This window comes from Phascolarctos cinereus, unplaced genomic scaffold (genome assembly GCF_003287225.1).
Source record: "Phascolarctos cinereus isolate Bilbo 61053 unplaced genomic scaffold, phaCin_HiC Scaffold_5;HRSCAF=322, whole genome shotgun sequence".
NCBI lineage: Eukaryota > Metazoa > Chordata > Mammalia > Diprotodontia > Phascolarctidae > Phascolarctos > Phascolarctos cinereus.
Genome location: NW_027555958.1, coordinates 463,793,453 through 463,812,969, shown reverse-complemented (window position 1 = coordinate 463,812,969; position 19,517 = coordinate 463,793,453). Strand labels below are relative to the sequence as shown.

General features: G+C 44.7%; 1 long non-coding RNA gene across 1 annotated transcript; it reads right to left on the bottom strand.

Moving 5' to 3' along the window:
* Positions 1-11,051: 11,051 nt before the first annotated feature.
* LOC144457870 (uncharacterized) lies at positions 11,052-19,514 on the bottom strand. Its single transcript, XR_013487456.1, has 3 exons — positions 18,684-19,514; positions 16,204-16,280; positions 11,052-11,462 (listed from the first exon to the last, which is right to left on the bottom strand). It is a non-coding gene; the product is annotated as an uncharacterized LOC144457870 (long non-coding RNA).
* Between the last annotated feature and the right edge of the window lie 3 nt (positions 19,515-19,517).

Genomic DNA, 19,517 nt, shown 5'->3' with positions numbered 1-19,517 from the left:
TCGAGCTGAGGTTTCTGAAAGGTTTCAGTTTGATTGAGGCCGCGCTCATTCAGTGATTAAGGCTAGGTAAGAAAGGTCTATGGAACACAAACAAGCTAGTTCTGAATTTGTAAGTCAAGCAGTGGCCTTGCCTGGTGATGGAACAGTTCTGACAGCTGAGTCAGCTGGCACAGATAATGAATCCCTCCATGTGGTCACACTGCCTATTTTCCACTGGGCTGGGCCTAATGACCCTAGTGTACCTAATTCTAACTTTGAATAAGGGGCTATTAGGGGAAGCCACAGTGCGTACAGCATCAGGCCTGGAGTCAGAAGACTCATCTCCCTGAGTTCAAATCTGGCCTCAGACATTTTCTAGCTGTGTGACCCTGGGCAAGTCACTTAACCCTGTTTGCCTCAGTTTCTTTATCTGTAAAATGTGCAAAAGAAGGAAAAGGCAAACCACTCCAGTATCTCTGCCAAGAATACCATAAATGGAGTCACAGAGAGTCAGACAGGACTGAAATGACTCAACAAGGAACTTTGAATAGTGTGAATTTGATTACATGTGACCACTTCGGGGGTTTAATATTTCACATTAATTGGGACCTAGCTGTAGTGTTAAAGATTCCAGTGAGAGAGACAGAGCCACGCCCCTGAGAGAGAATGAGGGAGACAGAAGGGGAAGGAGAGTGTCCCTCTGTCTCTTTCTTTCCTCCTCCTATCTTTGGCCATGTTGCTGGAGGGACTGGACCAGTTGGATATAGGACATCCAGCTGAGCGTGATTATCCCCCCAAAAAAGGCAGCTTCAGGGAACACAGCTCTTCATGGCAGAGAGAGACAAATAGGCTTGGGTACCACTTTATCCTATCCTGGCATGTAGAGCCTCAGAGGCTGGCAGAGGGCTACACTTCCAGGTAACTTCCTAAGGACTCTAAGAAGTGGGAAGGGACTTTCAGGAACCTTTGGCCTCTTTGCCACATGGGTTTTCTACACGTGTTCCTCACTACCTTTGGATTTGAATGTTTTGAGCAATGAAAAAGGCAAAAACAGGGAGCTCACAGTATAATGGGGGAGGCAATATGCAAACAGCCTTGTGCATGTAAGATATACACAGACTAATAGGAGGTAATTTCAGGGGGAAAACATCAGCATTAAAATGAGAGAGGCTTATTGCAGAAAGTAGAATTTTAGCTGTCTTTTTTTTTTTTGAGGAATTGGGGTTAAGTGACTTGCCCAGGGTCACATAGCTAGTAAGTGTTTGGGGCTTGATTTGAACTCATGTCCTCCTAACTCCAGGGCCTGTGCTCTACCCACTGCATCACCTAGTTGCCCCAATTTTACATAAGTCTTGAATAGAGTCTAGGAAACCAGAAAATGGAGGTGAGGAAGGAGACACTCTCTTCTTCCAAATGACACAGGACCTCACCCCTCTGCCTCTAGGTGTGAGTTGGGTGGAGAGGAGGGGTGACCAAGGGACCACTCAGGAGTTAGCCCTTCATATCAAAACAGCAAATCCTTTCACATGGCAGATGGCAGCCAGGAAGTTAGTCATTTCCAAAAGGCCCAAGCAATGAGTCACCATGTCCTCAGAGTCCCAGAAGTTTCCAAGGAAGCTCTGCATAGTCCCTGGAATGGCCCCTGCAGGCAAATTCAGCCTCTCCAATGTAAGTATATACAAAATAAATGCAAGTTAATGTGGGGGGGGGTGCACTAGCAGCCATGAGGATCAGGAGAGACTATGTAAAATGTCACCCTTGAGCTGAGTTTTGAAGGAAAGAAGGAATTAGAAGAGTCAGGAATAAAGAGGAAGGACATTCTAGGCATGGGGAACAGCCAGTTTGTAGGACAAGAGACCAGAGAGGGAGTGTCCTGTGTGAGAAACAGCCCGCAAGGCCCTTATGGCTGGACAGAGGCTGGAGAGGTAAGGTGGGTCTAGGGTGCAAAGGGCTTTAAATGTCCAAAAGAGAAAATTATATTTGAAATGAAAGAGGATGAGCAGAGGAATGAATGAATGAATGAAAAAGTATTTATTGAGTACTTAGTATGTGCCAAGGATGGTACTGAGAGCTGGGGATACAAAAAGAGAAGTCAGGCAGTCCCTGCCCTCAGGGAGTTCACTTTCTAACTGGGGAGACCACACCATGGGAAGGTTTCAGCTGCAAATCAGATGGAGAAGTCCCATAGTCCTTTGGGGCAGCAGCAAAGCAGACGTCAGGCCTCTTCTTTAAAGTCATTTCTACTGATAAAATCATCAGTTTCTGAGGCCAAACCATTGGACAGGGCCAAGGACTTTGGGGTCAAGAGCTTTCCTCTCTGGATTTTGGTAGCTGTGGCTGCAGCCTCTGCAGGAGCAGGGACCAGGCAGCATCTCCGTGGGGGCTGTTTCCCAGGATGAAGGCTGAGGGCACTGGGCTGGAAGCATCACTTATTCCCAAGACTCTTGGGTTCAGGGGCCTGGGCTGTTTCCATCAGGGTCTGAGGACAGATATGTAGACAGTGGTAGTAGTGGTCTGACTTGGCTGGCACATGCTGCCTCGGGCCTCCCCCTCGGTGCCTTGATGTTTCAGATAGGCTGGCCTGCCTACCCTGGGGGTGGCAGTTGGTGGGCTTCACTGGATCCTTCTCCACAGCAGTAGCTTCCCCGAACGATGGCTGTGAAGTCTGGGATTGAATTAAGACTGGTGGTGTCAGGGGGCTGTCACTCCCAGGGCTCCTGTGCCCATTTACTTGTTGCTGACACTTGGTCAGCAATTGTTGCTGGTAATGAGGAAGGTGGGCCCCCTTCCCACCATGACCTCCCCGCTCAGTGATGGCTAGGGGGGCTGGGCTGGAAGCAGGTCTTATGGACTGGGGGGCACTGCTATTCCCAAAGCTCTTGGATTCAGAGTCCTGGGCTGTCTGCACCGGGGCCTGGGGGGGTGGTGATCCAGGTGGCAGTAGTGGTCTGACTTGCCTGGTACTTGCTGCCTCCCATCTCTTTCTCAGGGTGCCCCACTGCTCCAGCCAAGCTCCCCTGCCTGCCCCATGATGAGTACTGAACCAAATGACTGGTTGTGGTGATTAGGACTGCACCGGCCACCTTAAAAAGAGTTTGGACACGGATATAAATATAAATATGACGGCTGATGTCTCACAGCTGATTCCATTTATTTGAAAGGATTCCATGGTGACATTACAGCCAGGATCCGTGCCTACAAAACATTTCCTCAATAGCCTGACATGAAACAAAGAAACTCACTTGACCCGGAGCAGACATGTTCCACGGAAGTTAATTGTTTGGTGATTTCCCATACTTGAAGTGCAAATGTTTCCTTTTTAAACAATGGACTTGCTCACATCTCAGCCTGAGAAATGTTATTAGGAACTTGAATTCAGCCCCATCTGCAGATTTGTTAGAACAAAGATCAAAATTAGTACAGAGCTAGAAGAAAGCAAAGGAATGAGAAAAGCATGAAATTAAAATGTTGCCAACCTGACCTACTTAAATTTCAATGAGTTATTGATGCTAAAAAATGGGATATAGATGGAAGAAGGGATGCAGATCAAAATTACAAAATTTCACGTGAAACTTTAACTCCTGTAAATCAAACATCAAGATGAGGACAAAAGAGCCTAAAATACCTTAATCAGCAAAGACTTCATTTACTTAGAAGCAAAAAAAAAAAAGCCATCCAAGGTCAACATAGATTTAGAATATTAACTTGTTTGTAAAATTTTATAGAGAATGATAGTGGAAGATTATGAGTCGTTTCACCTCATAAAACAGAAACAGGAAACTAGTTCATAGAAACCCAACTGAGTGTATTTAAAGATGAAATTGGGAAGAGGCCATCTAAAAAGATGAAGATGGAAAGGATCTACAAAGATTTTTATAGTAAACTCTCTTCATCAACAAGGCTAGTGGCCCACATTTGGAGTCTACCATGGCAGCCCTGGATGTGGCTCTAGGAGTTAGAAATGGCATCAAAGAGAACAAAGATGGGGAAAGTTGCCATATGGGCCCATAATTATATAAAGGAGATCCATGCTGGAGGTAGCACAGTTGAGAGAGCACTGAAGCATTCATTCACAATCTATCTAAAGGTACCAAAAATGTAGAGAAATGTCTCAGACTTTATGATTAAAAAAAAAAGATGAGCAAGAATGGACACCCCCATCTACCAATCTATATAGCCCCTTGTTCCTCCAAGTGGACATTCTTATGACAATGATCTACACACCCATCAACAGCATCCTTGATGACAGTGTTAGCAGGGAGCAGGTAGGCTTTGGCAAACAATATCCCGCGGTAGATAATATAATTACCATCATATGACTAACTGAAAGATGTAGTGAATACAATATCCTGTTGTGTTTAACATGTGCGGCTATATTTTAAGAAAGCAAAAAGGTTTTCCTCCCATGTTTATGTGAAGATTACATAAGATTCTTTGAAAGATAAAATGACAGAAACGACTGTTTTAAAGAGCCCTTTGATGATTAACATCTAGTGAGAAGGGGAAAGTATGCTAGCCGAAGGTGTTCACCACTGCCTGGGAAGAGACCCAGAGGATGGTATGTAGGTGAAATCAATCAGTCAGTAAGTGTCAACTTAGTGCCTACTATGTGCCAGGCAGCGTGCTAGCTGTTGCGCATACAAAGAAAAAGCAAACAAATAAATAGCTCCTGCCCTCAAGGAGCTTACATTCCACTGGCGAAGGTAATGTGTATACAGTCTATAAATACATACCAAAAGTACATAAACATAAGGCAGTTTGGGGCAACAGGAAACATTGGCAGTCTTTAGAGAAGCCAATACCTCAAGTTGGGATTCCCCACATTTCAGGGGTTCTTAACCTTTTTTTTTTTTTTGGTATCCTGGATTTCTTTAGCAATCTCAGAAAAATGCTTTTAAATTCATAAGATAAAATATATAAGAATACAAAGGAAATCAATTATACTGAAATATGGTTATTAAAGTATTAAAGAAACAAGTACAGGAACCCCAGGTTAAGAAGCCTACTCTGGCTGAAGAGAGATTCCCTAGAGATGGTGACACCCTCCAGCTGCTTCTGGTGGCCATGACATCACACTGGCCACACCCAGCCCCACAGTGCTGCAGGGATGAGGGCCACACCAGGAGCCATTATTCAACCAGTACCTTGAGGTTGGCAAAGCACTTAACATACATGATCTCATTTGATCCCCACAATGTCCTGTGAGGGAGGTGCTGTTATTATCTTAATTTTATAGATGAAGAAATGAATGATGAGAGAGATGAGGTGATTTAACCAGGGTCACACAAGATTTGAGGCAGTATTACTATTCAAAAGACTGGTGGGAAACCCAAATTGATGGAGAATACCTATTATCCAGGCTAGTACATGCAGATATGTGGATGGCTTGTAAAGCTCACTCAGCAACACGTCGATATCTTAGGCAGACCCTAGAGTTATTTAAGGGGAGGAGTGGGGCATGGGTTGCTCCTAGGAAATTGTCAAACTCTTTTAATGGTCTTCCCCCAATTTTTCTCAGGTATAAAAGCTCATCCTTTAAATCCTCAATTCCCCTGGCATTGATGGATAGCTACAAGTCATGGAAAACTGTGGTCTTTGAACAATTTAAAATCAGTATGATTCAGAAGTCAGTGGAGAAGTAAGAGGTAGAGTGCAAAACATTACAGATAAGGAATAATCAAGAAAAACAGATGATATCATCAAAGAAATGTGAGATTGAAAAAAATAAAATGGGGCAGGTCCAGAGGCAAGAGTAAAGAATAATCAGATGGCCTGAGCATTCCACTAGGATCCTAGAATAATTTCAAGAGAAGATGAGGGTGGCCTCCAGTGTGGTGGGTGGACTCCTCTGTGGTCAGCCTATGGGAGGGCAGTTTTCTAGTGAGCAAAGAACCCAAGTATTTTCTGCAAATGGGTTTCCTGCAGGAGAATTAGAAAGAGAGCACTTTATGTGTTAAGTGGGGAAGATCATTGACTTTGAAGTCAAGAAGACCCCGGATCAAATCCCACCTCTGACACTGCCTATGTTCTAAGCCTGGCCTCAGTTTCTTCAGCTGTAAAATGAAGAGATAGATCAGATGTCCTCTAAGGTCCCTTTCATTGTAAGATCTATGATCCTATGATATGCTAAGCAACTAGGACTCTCTAAAGGGATATATTGAAATGTCTTCTCAGTGAGCTTCTTCAGTCAACAGTTAGAGCGCTCAGCTGGGAATTAGAAGGCCTAGGCTGGGACCTTGGGTCTGCCACTTGATTGGAGATTAGCTAATAAATACATTTGTCATCTGAAATGACTTCATCTTCTTAAATTTGATGATACAAGAGTTTCTTTAAAATACAGGTGAGATGATAAGGCCTATTGCAACTGATGCTATTTTTTTCCCCAGTGGAAAAAGGACCAGTCACCAAACCCCAGTTCTGAGCATTCTCAGTGTTCTCCCCACATGGACTTCAAAGCATGTTCAAGTACTGATTCTGGTCTGAAATAAAGGCAAAAAAAAAAAATCCCTTCTCTCCAGGAGCTCACCATCCAATGGTATCCGCTCCCAGCAGGCTGCTCTCCTGGGCTTCATCATCAACTCCAGAAACTCATCAAAATCAAATCAACTCTGAAGGTGACCTCTCCTCAGCACCTCTATCCCAGGTCCCTCCCTCCCTCGAGCAGGAGAGGGCAGAGGCTGGGCAAAGGCACTTCCTCCTGCATCCTGTGCTGAAGGAGGGGCCCCGGACACAACCTTCATGCATAGCTATAACATGTCCCTATTCCAGGTACCTTTTATGGGTTGTTTCCTCTACTAGTCTGTAAGCTCCCTGAGGGCAGGGACCATCTTTTGCCTTTGTTTGTATCCCCAGCCTTAGCTCAGTGCCTGGCACATAGAAGGTGCTTAATAAACGTCCATTGACTGACTGGTGAGGGTGACATGTGCAAATCAGCCATTTGGGTCATTTGCAGTTTTGCTTTCTCAGGAATCACGGTGTTCCAAGATTTACAGCCAAAGAGCCTCACTCCCTAGCCTACTGTTGCCCGTATTCACCCTTCCCTCAGTATCTCTCAGCCTTTGTTCAGCCGGTCCCCCATGCCTATACTGCTCTCCTTCCTCCCCTCTGTCTCGTGGGGACCCTAGCTTCTTTCCTGACCCATCTTAAGACTTTGCCATCTTCTCCACCAGGCCTTAACAGCCAGCACCCTCCACCTCAACAGTCTTACTTTGTTTTTTGCTGTGCATGTATTTGGTATTGATTCATCTGTATACATGTTTGTAGGATCATAGCTTTAGAGCTAGAAGAGGCCTTGGAGGCCCCCTAATCCAAACCCCTCATTTTACAGATGAAGAAACTGAGGCCGGGAATGTGACTTGTGGACAAGAGATTTGTGAAGTGCAGTGATTTGTCCAAGACTGTTCTGTAAGTCCCAGAGAGGCCTCTCTCAACCCCCCCTCTTCTTCTTTCCCATCACTAAACTCTTTTCCCCCATGATTTTTTTCTGCACTGGGGTCAGGGAATATTTCCTTTTTGTCTTTCTATCAGTAGCACCTAGCATTGGGCATGCGTGTGTATGTGTGTGTGTGTGCACAAGTGCCTGAGTATGTATGTGGGTGGGTGGGTGTGAGTATAACAGAGTTCTGGAAACATGACTGACACATTTTTGTTATTTTTCTTGTGTTCCTTGCTAAGGCTCATTGGGTTTGAAGATTTGCATATCTAGATCAAACAAATGAAAGGCACCTGAAGGGGAGGGCTGGTGATCTATTACCCCAGAGGAAAGGTGAGTTAATGGATCTCATTTAGACTGTGCTATCTGTTACCCAGACACCCTTTGGACCATTCCGTTACTGCCTTGGAAGTTTACATTTGGGATCATCTATGTAAACAGGGTCTTAGGATTAGGCAAAAAACCATCTTTCCTCCAGCAGCGCTTTTCACAGGTTGCATCCTTCTTTCTGGAAATCCCTAAGCAATAACACCAATAAAGTGGAATTAAAGAATGAAAATCAGAGGGTGATTCTTTGGGGCTGACAAGTGGAAAGAGTAGGTTTTCTGTAAGGAATGAATGGGCTGATTGTAGACTTCCAACTTGACAATGCTGACTCAGGAGGGTCAGTGCATCCCAACAGCCCTGAACGAACACAAAGCTCTCTGGCAGTCAAGTCCTCACTCATTAGAAGACCATTTCCATAGGACAGCAAGCAAAAATGAGGCCAATTCAGACAACCAAAGGACACTTCGACAGCTGAATTCACTGTTCGATTTCTGAAACCCAACTCTAGAGCAACAAAATCAACTGACTTTCCCCCAAGGCAAGTCACCCGTTGAATTGGAGGATGACACTCACTTCGACAAGCATCTGAGAGCCTCCTGCAGGGTGCTGCCCTGGACAGATAGACCAGAGTGTGGAGCCAGGAGCCCTAGCTTGGCTCCTCACTCACTTGTGATCTTAGACCAGTAACGTCATCTTTCTGGTCAAAGTTTCTTCATCTATATACTGAGAGCATTGGGCTAGAAAATCTTCGAGGTCCCTTCCAAGTCTAAATCTATGGAACAAGAAATAAGTGCCAAGCACTGTGCCAAGTCCCTGCTGTCAAGAAACTTTCATTCTGACCGAGCACTGGCCCTGGAGTCAGGAGGACCTGAGTTCAAATTCAGCTCCAGACACTTGATAGCTGTGTGACTTTGGGCAAGTCACTTAACCCCAGTTGCCTCAAAAAAAAAAAAAGTAAGAAACTTACATTCTACCAGGGAGAAAACAGCAAGTTTAAATATAAGACTAATAAATAGAATAATTTCAAGGACACCGTACACGTAACATGGGGGAATCAGGAAACTCAAGTCAACAAGAATTTATTAAATGTTGACCACATGACAAGCATTATGCTAAGTGCAGAGGATACAGATACATACAAACAAAGACAGTTTGTGCATTCAAGGACTTCTAATGGGGGGAAATGCATCTTAGCACGTGTGGGTCCAATTATTCAGGTTAGAGTATTTGGAAGCATCCCTTTCCTTCTCCCTGTCTTCTGAATGCAGGCAGTATTCACAGCAAGAATTAAGGAAGGAAATTACACACAGTGGTAGGTATGATATTCTTACTTGGGCAAATACTTTGCCCATATCTGCCTCTTGGATTTTACTCAAACTAGCAGCCCTAGGATCAATAAAACTATGTGGCTATGAGATAGGAAACCCTAACAGTTGTATTAAAATATTATGGGACAGGACATTCCTGTCCCTGGATAGCTGGGATTCTGTCTTTAAAGAAAATCCATGTCTGCTTGGGGGTTGGTGCAATATGGGGAGAGATTCATTAACACTAGGAGGTCCAGGCATGTCAATTGACGCAAAAGTTTCATTATAATTTTACTTTGAAATGAACATTTTCATCCAATCTCTATTCTCCTCGCCTTATGAATAACAAAAAATGAATTGTGTCAATTTACTTAGCTTGATTCTTTGAAATATTCTTAAATTCTGGTCCTTCATAGCTATCTAGCCTACCATCAATCTCTCATCTCTCCTTATGTATGGGGCCCTAATGAATCCATCACCTAGGACCTGAGTCTTTTCAATCCCTTCCTGAGCCTTGACTAGAAAATAGGATGTTAAAATTAAATCCAGATTACTGCCTGGTAGTCAACACCTGTGTGATCATGGGCAAATTGTTTAACCTTTCCTAAAGCCTCATTTTCATTTGTAAAATGGGGATAATACCTACAGTCTTTCTCTCATAGATTTGTAGTAAGACTACAGTAACATAGTACCTGGAAATTGATCTTCAGGAATTGAAAAAATTTAACTTTTAGAAACCCAGTTTTTATTATTATTTTTTCTATTATCTTTTCTGGAGGATGGCTTCTTTTTCAGTAATATTTCAAAATATGCACTTCCCTCTCTTCCTTTCAGAGGTGAGGGGCCAGCAACACGAAATGGGATATGCTTGTTAGTTTTGCTGACCTCTTTTTCTTCATCTTTTTATTTTTATTATTATTTATTCTTTGTTACTATGGCTCTTTTGAGGCAGAAGGAGGAAAGAAATATCTGGAAATGAGGATGATGTAAAAAAAAGACATCAATACATTTTTTAAAAAATCATTGCCTCAATTCTATATTCCTATATCCATATTCCCTTACCATATTGACCCCTCTCGTTGATATCTAGATCCAAAATTTCCTTGCTGACTACCCTCTCCAATTTCATTCCTCTTTGTCTCTCTGTCTCTCTGTCTCTGTCTTTTTCTCCCTCCCCTTCCCTATGTCTCTCTATCCATCTATCCATCCATTCATATCTACCTATCTACCTATCCCTCTTTCCCCCCCGACCCAGAGAACCATCCCTTGTAGCTATCACTTGTTAGTTCAGCAAAATTAACCAACATATCAACCAAGTATGACAGTGTATGCAATGCCCCACACCCATATTTGCATGTATGCAAATAAAGAAGGGAGTTGTGTTTTCCAATCTCTTTTGGGGAGTTAAACAGGGTCATCATAACAATGTAGCATGCAGTTGTTATCTTTGTTTATTCTTTCCATTTCCATCATTGTAGTTATTGGGTACAATGTTTTTTGTTGGTTTTCACTTCCCTCTGCATCAGCACATGAGTTCGTACATGTCTTCTAGTGCTTTTTGAAATTATTTAGGTTCATTGTTTCTTATATTTGGTTATATTCATGGACCGCTGTTTGTTTAGCCGTTCCTCAGTGAATGAGAATCTGCTCTATTTTCACTTCCTTGCTGGTATATAAAGCGTTCTGACAAATATGTTGGTGAATATGTAACATTTATTGAAGGATCATAGATTTTGAGTTGGAAGGGACCTGAAAGGTAGTCAAATCCAACCTTCTGATTTTGCAGATGAGGAAAATGAGGTCGATGGGCTGAAAAGGCTTGCCTATTGTCACTCAGCTAGTAAGTTTCCAAGGCAGGATTTGAATTCAAGTGCTCATGATTTCAAGAAGAGCACTCTATCCACTATGCCATCTGTCTCACACAAAGACACTGTCTGACTCCCTTGGGGCATATGTCCATTGTAGCAGGACTTTTGCCTTCAAGTCCCACAACTAATCACACAATCAACCAATTAACAAGTATTTATTAAGCACTACTATGTGCCAGTCACTAGGGATATAAGTACAAAGAATGAAACAACCACTACTCTCTATAAGTTTACATTCTCACGGAGGAGAAAAGTAGCACATATCTAAGTATATATAGAACAGGTATAAAATCAATGAACACATATACAAAGTAGTTAAACATAAAGCAGTTTGGGAGGGAGGGCACTAGTGATTCCATGCAATTATTTGAATGCTGCATAATAAAATCCGCTTGAGTCAAAAAGCATCATGTGTCCTTTGGCACGAACTTTCCAGGGGTAACAGTCATAATTCTGGGGAGCTGTTCTCAGAGGTAGAACATCAGGGTTTCATCAGCAACGGCACTAAGGGGAGCAGTAGCTCAAAGAGAATAATCCCAGGTCTCATATCTGACGAAGCAAGTGGAATGAACATATTTACAAAGGTGGCATTTCGTTAGTACCCACAATAAGAGAGCAGAAGCGCCGCTAAATGCTAATGTTAATGAACGTCTTCTCGCCCAAGGTCACACAGTTAGTTTGAGAGGAAGTGCTGGGGGGTGGGAAAAGCCTGGGATGTGGAGTCAGGAGGCCTGAGCTGGACGCTTGCCTGGCCACCGCACAGAACCAGGGCTGTAAGAGGAAGTCGGAATCAATGACTTAATGGGAGAATCAAGTGAGCTAACATATACCCTAAAGCTCTCTAAATGTTAGCTATAATAATAGTTATGATTATTGCTGTGTGCCAGGCACTGTGCTAAGCTCGGAAGACAAAAAGAAAGGAGCTCACATTTCAATAGGGGAGGCAACATGAGAATAACTCTGTGCATTTGAGATACATACGAGGTAAATCGGCAGTGATCTCAGAGGGGAGGCGTAAGCTTTAAGGGGCATTGGGAAAGTCTTCTTGAAGAAGGAGAGGCTTTAACTGAGACTTGAAGGAAGGCAGGGAAGCCAGGAGGCAGAGATGGGGAAGGAGAGCCTTCCAGGCACGAGGGACAGCCAGTAAAAATGCACAGAGTTGGAGATTGAGTGTCTGGTTTGAGAAAAAGCCGAGAGCCTGGATCACAGAGTGTTTAAATGGAGGGGAGAAAATATAAGAAGACTGAAAAGGCAGAAGCGAGGGCAGGTATGAAGGACTTTCGAAGCCAAACAAAGGATTTTCTATCTGATCCTGGAGAGGGTAGGGGGCCTCCGGAGTTTGTTTACTAGGTGGGCGACTTGGTCAGCCCTTTGGGAAGATGACTTTGGTAGCTGAATGGGGGTGGCAAAGAAACCAATTTAGAGGATGATGGGGAAAAAATCATTCCCCACAGTCTGAGCTGTCCAAAAGTGCTATGCCTTGTCTTGAGAGGCGATGGGTGGGTTCTCCCGCACTGGACGTCTTCAAGTAGAGGCTGGAGAACCCCTTCTCAGTGACATTATGGTGGAGAATCCTTTCATGGATGACCCTCGATGGTCACCGGGCTCTCTTCCAACGATCAGATTCTGTTATTCTGTGACTTACTCAATATGACCAAGTGCAAATCGCCTAACTTCTCTGAATCTGTTTTCTCCCTTATAAAATGAAGAGAATTGGGTGCTCGTTGGTGTTACCTACCCCTTGGCCAGTTACTGGGACAAAGGTGATTTTTAAGCCTTATAACACCATAGGATCCTAGATCCAGAGCTGGAAGGGACCTCAGAGTCCATCTAGTTTAATTTTCTCTTCTTTCAGATGAGGAAACAGGCTTAGAAAGACTGTGACTTGCTCAAGTTCATACAGCCAGTAAGTAACAAAGGAACTGATGCTATTCTTATTGCTAGTGCCTAATATCAGATTAGAATACAGGTCTCTAGGGGCAGCTAGGTGGCACAGTGGATAGAGCAGCAGCCCTGAAGTCAGGAGGACCTGAGTTCAAATCCAGCCTCAGACCAAACACTTGACACTTACTAGCTGTGTGACCCTGGGCAAGTCATTTAACCCCAACTGCCTAAAAAAAAAAAGAATTCAGGTAGTGGGATTCACTGTCTACTTTAACCACTCAAAGTCAGACAATTACACTGAATATGTTGTACTTCAGCTGTGATTTTGTTGGTGTGGGTGTTCCCCTCATTGATAGGTCAATCCCTCCGTTCCTTATTAGATGGACCTATTGGGCTGCTAAGTATAAGAAATTAAGTCTCGTACAGCTGACCAGCTTAGAGTCTCTCGGAGTTTAGTGGCACTACTCATCAGAGGATACACTTAGGCCATATTCAAAGCCTGTTTAGCTTGGCAGGACCCACCAGAGCTTGCATCTCATGGCCCACGCTCTTTGAAAGCCCAGGGTCATCTCCAAGTCATGAGGAGCTATTGAAGACATGGCTAGAAGCAAGGAAATATAGGTCTTGGGAAATATGCCAAGGAGAAGGGAGCATCAGTGACACGTTAAGCAAAAAAAAAAAGGGGGGAGAGGGAATAGAATGGGGGTAAAAATGCCATCTAATAGCATTTTCTGCATTAAGAGGATTTTAACAATGTCACTGCACACTTCTCTCTCTCTCTTTCTCTCTCTGTGTTTATGACCTTCCCTCCACTTTGCAGAATTATTTACTCCACACAAAATCCAGGTTTTATTGCCTTTATTTGGAAGGCTGGGAGATAGGATCTCAGTGATCTCGGGTGACTTACTAGAACCAGTCTCTAGCAGAGCTTGGGTTTGATTCAGAATTGTCTGGCACCTGTCGAGACAGACTCTTTTCTGTAAAAACAACTGTATGAGGCTCTGTGGCCACACAGGCAAAGCTAACAAAGACTGGTAATAAACTTTAGGTTCGATCATAAGGGGGATTCCCATAGAAGACTTCTGGTTAAACTCATGGAACCAGTGGACTGGAAGGATGCCTGCCTGATGATTGGACACTTACTATCTACCCCACCAAAGTCACCCTAGAAGAAAGAGAGCGGGCTAACTTTTTCTTAGAAAACATTTCAAGAATACTTTTTCTTTTGTCTGACTTCATGCACAGGGAGCTGCCAGTGCGGGCCTTTCCCCACCATTACAGAATGGACCTTCTTCGGGATGGCACCAGGCAGCCAGAGGTTAAGTGATTCCAAGGGCCCCACAGCCAGTATGTGCTAGAGGCCAGAACTGAAGTCAGGACTTCCCGACTCTGAGGCCAGTTCTTTATCCAGGGACACTGGCCTCCTTGCTTGTCATGGAACGGGCCAAGCCACCTCTGGATTCCAGGTTTTACTGGCTATCTCCCATGCCTGGAACACTCTCCCTCCTCAAGACCACCTCCTGGCTTCCCTTGTTTCCTCCAAATAAAAGGAATATAGAGACAGGGCGAGGAAGGGATTGGGGGAGGCATGGGGAGGAGAGGGCATTCCTAGAGACTGGTCGTTGTAGTGTAAGCACAGGTGCAGGGAATGACGGGTGAGGACAGACTGGGGTGTAGAATTTGGATGTAGAGTCCTAGATCCATAAGACTACCGAGTGGGAGTGGCCTGGTGGAATAAAGCATCTTTCTAATCAGTTTATGGCCTGGGGGGGTGGCTTCAGTTGCTGGGATTGCAAGCACCAGTGTGGGCTGGGATATGGCTGCTCTCACTTCACCCCTATTTGCCTCAATTTCCTCTACTGTAAAATGGGGATAATAATAGTACCTACTTCCCAGGGTTGTTGAGAGGATCAAATGAGGTCCTATTTATAAAGTGCTATATAAACATTAACCATGATCCCAAGACTCCATGGCCTCTGAGGTCCCTTCCAGCTCAACATTCATGATCTGGTGAACTTAAGGAACAGAGTGGCAGATTTAAGCTCATTTTTGAAAAAATTTCCCAACAACTAAAGCAAGAAATGCAGTTGTCCCAACAAGATCCACCCTTTTCAAAGTATGAATTTGTTGTTTTTCTCTCTCTCTTGTCCTTTTTAATATAGCTGTAAAGCAGCAGGAAGGAGATTCTTTTCCCCTCTGTTCTGAACTTCATCACGGGGCAGAAGTGGATTCAATTCACTCAATGGAACATTTATTTAGGGCCTACCACTTGGAAGGCACCAAGCTAAGCAGTGGGGATATGAAAACCAAAATCAACAACCACCCAGTCTCTGCCCTCAAGCAGCTTACCATTTGCTATCTGAAATGTCCTTTGCCCTCCCCCAGCTCTTTTTTTACTGCTTAGATAGGAACTAAATACTTATAAACTCTACCATCTCTCATGCACAATAGAAAGGGGGATTCTCAGTCAGGTGTAGGTATGGCTGGAGGGCCCCTGAGTTCTCTTCTAGCCCTGAGGTTTTGTGTTTTCTCTATGTCAAATCACCTTGTATTGTCTAGGCTACTACATGAATTTGTTTTGACAACCTACAGAGCTCATCCATCAGCAACTATATCTTGGACAGACACTGCAAATGGACAATGATTTGGGACTGTAATTGAAATTTATTTCTCTCTCTGCTGCATTTCCCCAGTAGAGGCTGAGGCCACTGAGTTTTTGTATTCCTCAAACTGTCTTCAGCACATCTACTTGCTTAATGTCTGCCAAATGTTATGGAATGGAATTCCGGGATCCATCAGTTCTCCTTCAATGTTTCTCATCCATCTTTTCTGGCAAAACAGATTCTTAACAGGCTGGTTTCCACAGAATTAATTTCAAAGCTCTAGGGAACTTTAGAGATCTTAGGTTCCTTATAAAATCCTCTCTTCCAACTGTTCTCCTGAACAGAGTCAGAGGAACTGAGTTCAAATCTTGGCTCTGTTACTTATTGTTTGACCTAATCTCTCTGGGTCTATTTCTCCCACCTCAAAAGGAAAGAGGTCGGACCAGATGGTTCCTAAGCCCCTCCCCTTTCTCTGAGCCTCATTTTTGTCTGACACCTTAGTAATCCAATTTCTGTCTGCATACCTTTTCCTAGACCTTTTCCTCATTTCTGGAATGTATTGAGAGGGCCATAGCTTCCAGGAATGAGGAGGTGACACTGTCCTATTGTTCTCTGCCCTCATCACCTTCTCTAGGGCAACACATTCAGGGCTGATACTGTGGTTTAAGAAAAACATTGATAAGCTGGAGGACCACCAACACGGCGAAGAGCTATCCGTCCATGACATTTGGAGATCAGTCTAAAAACTTGGCATGTTTAACCTGGAGAAAAGAAGATTGAGGGAAGAAGGGGACGCATAATACCCATATCTGAAGGGCTGTCACGTGGAGGAGAATGGATTCGACTTGTTCTATCTGTCTCCAGGGGGAAGAACCAGGAGCTGTGGGGAGAAGGTGCAAATAGGCATATTGAGATTTGCTGTCAGGAGCAACTTTATAATAAGCAGAACTTGTTCAAAAGTGGAATGGTTATTTGAGGAAACCCTCGGTTTCTCTTCCTTGGAGGTCTTCTAGCAGAAGCTGGACAACCATTCCCCCCCCCATCTAATTTCATTTTTAAAAATTCAAATATATTTTTGTTTTCAGCTCTTTCCTTTTTTCCTCCCTCCCAATGAGAAAGCACAAAAAACAAAACCCGTCACAAACATGCACATTGAGCCAAAACAAATCCCCTCACTGGCCAAGTGCAAAACCCCAACAAATTGTGACTCGCAGGCTGAGTCCATTAACTCTCTCTCTGGAGGAAGGTAGCATGTTTCATCTCGAGTTCTGGAGCTGGTCATTATGTTGACTGGAGTTACTAAATCTTTCAAAGTTGATTGTCTTTACAACGTTCTTGTTCTTGTATAACTATTATATCCTTTATTAGCAGGGGCATGCAACCTGGTAACAAAGTGGTTTTACTGGCTAGCCTCCATTTGTGCCAAAAGTGTGTGTGTGGGGGGGATGTTTAATACCTAGGTGTGACTTTGTTCTGACTGGCCTAACAGTACATCACTTGGACCTCCCTTGGCAACCCCAATTGGTGGGCGGCGTTTTAATGAAGAGGTGGGCTAAGACAGTGCTCAGCTCCTTCCTATCACTTCATCTATGGGTCGAGGGAAGCAAGAATGTCCCCTGGGGAGGGCCTTGGCTCAAATTGGCTTCTGGGGCAAATAGAAAATAGGAACTCTGTGAGTTCCGTGGAAAGCTTAGAGCTTGGCCAAACATCCAAGATGCCAAGGTTACCCACTGCATCCCAGGCCATCGCCAGTCATCCTGATTTTTGTCTTGCCACTGGACTTTGATGTCTCTGGAAGAGAGAGTGAGGCTAATGACTCTGTGTAACTGTGCCCCACTTAAACTCAATTCAAGCCCAGAGTCAAGACATCACCCCGAGATGCTATAGTCCTCTTTGGACACCAACAACAATAACAACCAACAGAGGCAAGGGGCCCTGTCCAAGCTAGGTAATGAGCAGATGTCTTTGGGGGCTGGGAGTAATGACTTCTTCAGAAAAGCTGCCAGACCTTCAGAGGTTGGAGTCTGGGGAAACCAATGGATTCACATAGAACTATTGGTAATAAATACAAGCCAAACATTAATCTTCCTCATTCTTCTCAGTCTTCTCACTTCACCCTGCATCACTTCATGCCAAGCTTTCCCTGGTTTCTCTGAGACTTTCCTCTTCATCATTTCTTATAGCACAATAGTATTCCATCACCCTCATGTACCATTGTTGATGGGCACCCCTTCAGTTGGCAATTCTTTGCCACAACAAAAAGAGCTGCTATAAATATTGTTGTACATGTGAGTCCTTTTCCGCTTTCTTTAAGCTCTTTAGGATATGGACTTAGTTACATTATTTCTGGGTGAAAGGGTAGGCACAGTTTAGTAGTTTCGGGGCCATAGCTCTAAATTGCTTCTGGCAACCACTTGTGAGGTAGATCAGACTAGGGGCTTCTTCTGTGTGTGGCCACTGAGGGCCCTTCTGACTCTCAAATTCTATGATTCTGTGACCTAAGTCCATAAGGCTCTTAGACTAGCTGTCTAGATTCACCAGGACACATGCTTACTGTTAAGCAGTCTAAGTCTGCTTAAAAGTGAAAAACAAAGCAAAACAAGGTGAGCTTTGATAGTGTTCTAAGTGTAGTATTAGGGAGGGACCTGTATTTAAACATGCAAAGTCCCACAGCCCATGTCTAGCTTTCATACTTACAAAGGTACAGTCACTCCACAGATAACAGAACTTAAGCATTCAAAAGGTTCACAAAGAACCTGGTCTGACTCGTAAGGAAACACACCAGAAAAGGCTGCCCAATTACAGTCTTCCATGGGCTTTTTTCTCGGCTTCCGGTTGGATTTGTAGCCTCCTACAACTCAGCCTCTCCAATGACGTAAGGGAGAGAGGGATCTAACTCCACTTCAATTCACTTCGGCATCCTTTCCCTGCCCTCGGGAATCCTGCAAAAGGGTCTGCGGCTCCACTGCCCTGAGCCAAGCGAGGCTTGGTCAGCCCTCAGATAAACCAAGCAACCCCATTCACTTCCTCCTGCTCCAAAGCCCCCAGAGACCCCATTAAGTTAGTATTTGGTTAGCCAGTAATAATTTTTCCTTCTAGAACTAATTAAAGTGGTTTCCATCTCATAAAGGGAGCAGAGCGTAGAGCTGGGATTCTTAACCTGGAGTCCGTGAGCTTTTTAAAAGTTATTTGGATAACTATTTCAGCATAACTGACTCCTTTGTAATGTTACATACTTTTTTTTAATTGACTTAAAAACAGGACTGGGAAGGGGGAACGGTACCTGGCACAGGGGCCTGATAAAGTCTGGTAGGCAAGTGGGAGACGCAGAGGTGAGCGCCCTGGGGTCCCGCCTTACGTGGGTGCCTCGGGAGGAGCTCAGCCACGCACCCCCTCCAATCCCGGGGTGAGGGGCCCATGGAGGAGGCGTCCGTTTCAGTGGGTCCAATCCTTTGGGAGATGATTTCCTTTATACCGTAAGTAGGCAGCCGGAGATCTGGGGAGATCCTGGGTCATGCTTGACTGGGATGCGAGGCAGGCTTCTGGGACAGGCTGGTTTAATTGCGTTTTGAACCCGCCAGCCCTTGCCCCTCTCTGGGGTCTAGGTGTAGCTGGGCATCACTCCCCGGCTAAAGGGCACTCACACTGTAATGGGGTTTTGGCCACAGTTCCAGATTGCTTCTGGACAACCGCTTGTGAGGTAGATGGGATTTCTGGGTCAATTTAATTCAATCCAATTAATCCACTAGCAAACATTAAGCACCCTCTTAGTGCACCGAGCTAAGCACTGAGGGCACGCCCACCCACCCACGCGGTCCCCAAGTTCTCGGGGGGGGCACTGTAGAGACACGTTGTAGAGCTGGGCAGAGCGACTCCGTCGGTCACTGGATCACCCAGGACGGGTCACACACACCCCTCCCCCCGTGCCTCAGTTTCCCCCTCGGGGGGCGGGGGCAGATCTCCTGGGAAGCGCTCCGCACAGCGCTCCGCCCTACGTGCCCACTGGCTCGGGGAGGGGGTGCGGACGCGGGGCGCCTGACTGGGAGCTCGCGGAGGGCAGCGCCCTTCCTTTAAAGCCGCACGTTTTCATTCCCGGTTCGAGCTCCGACGCCCGGTG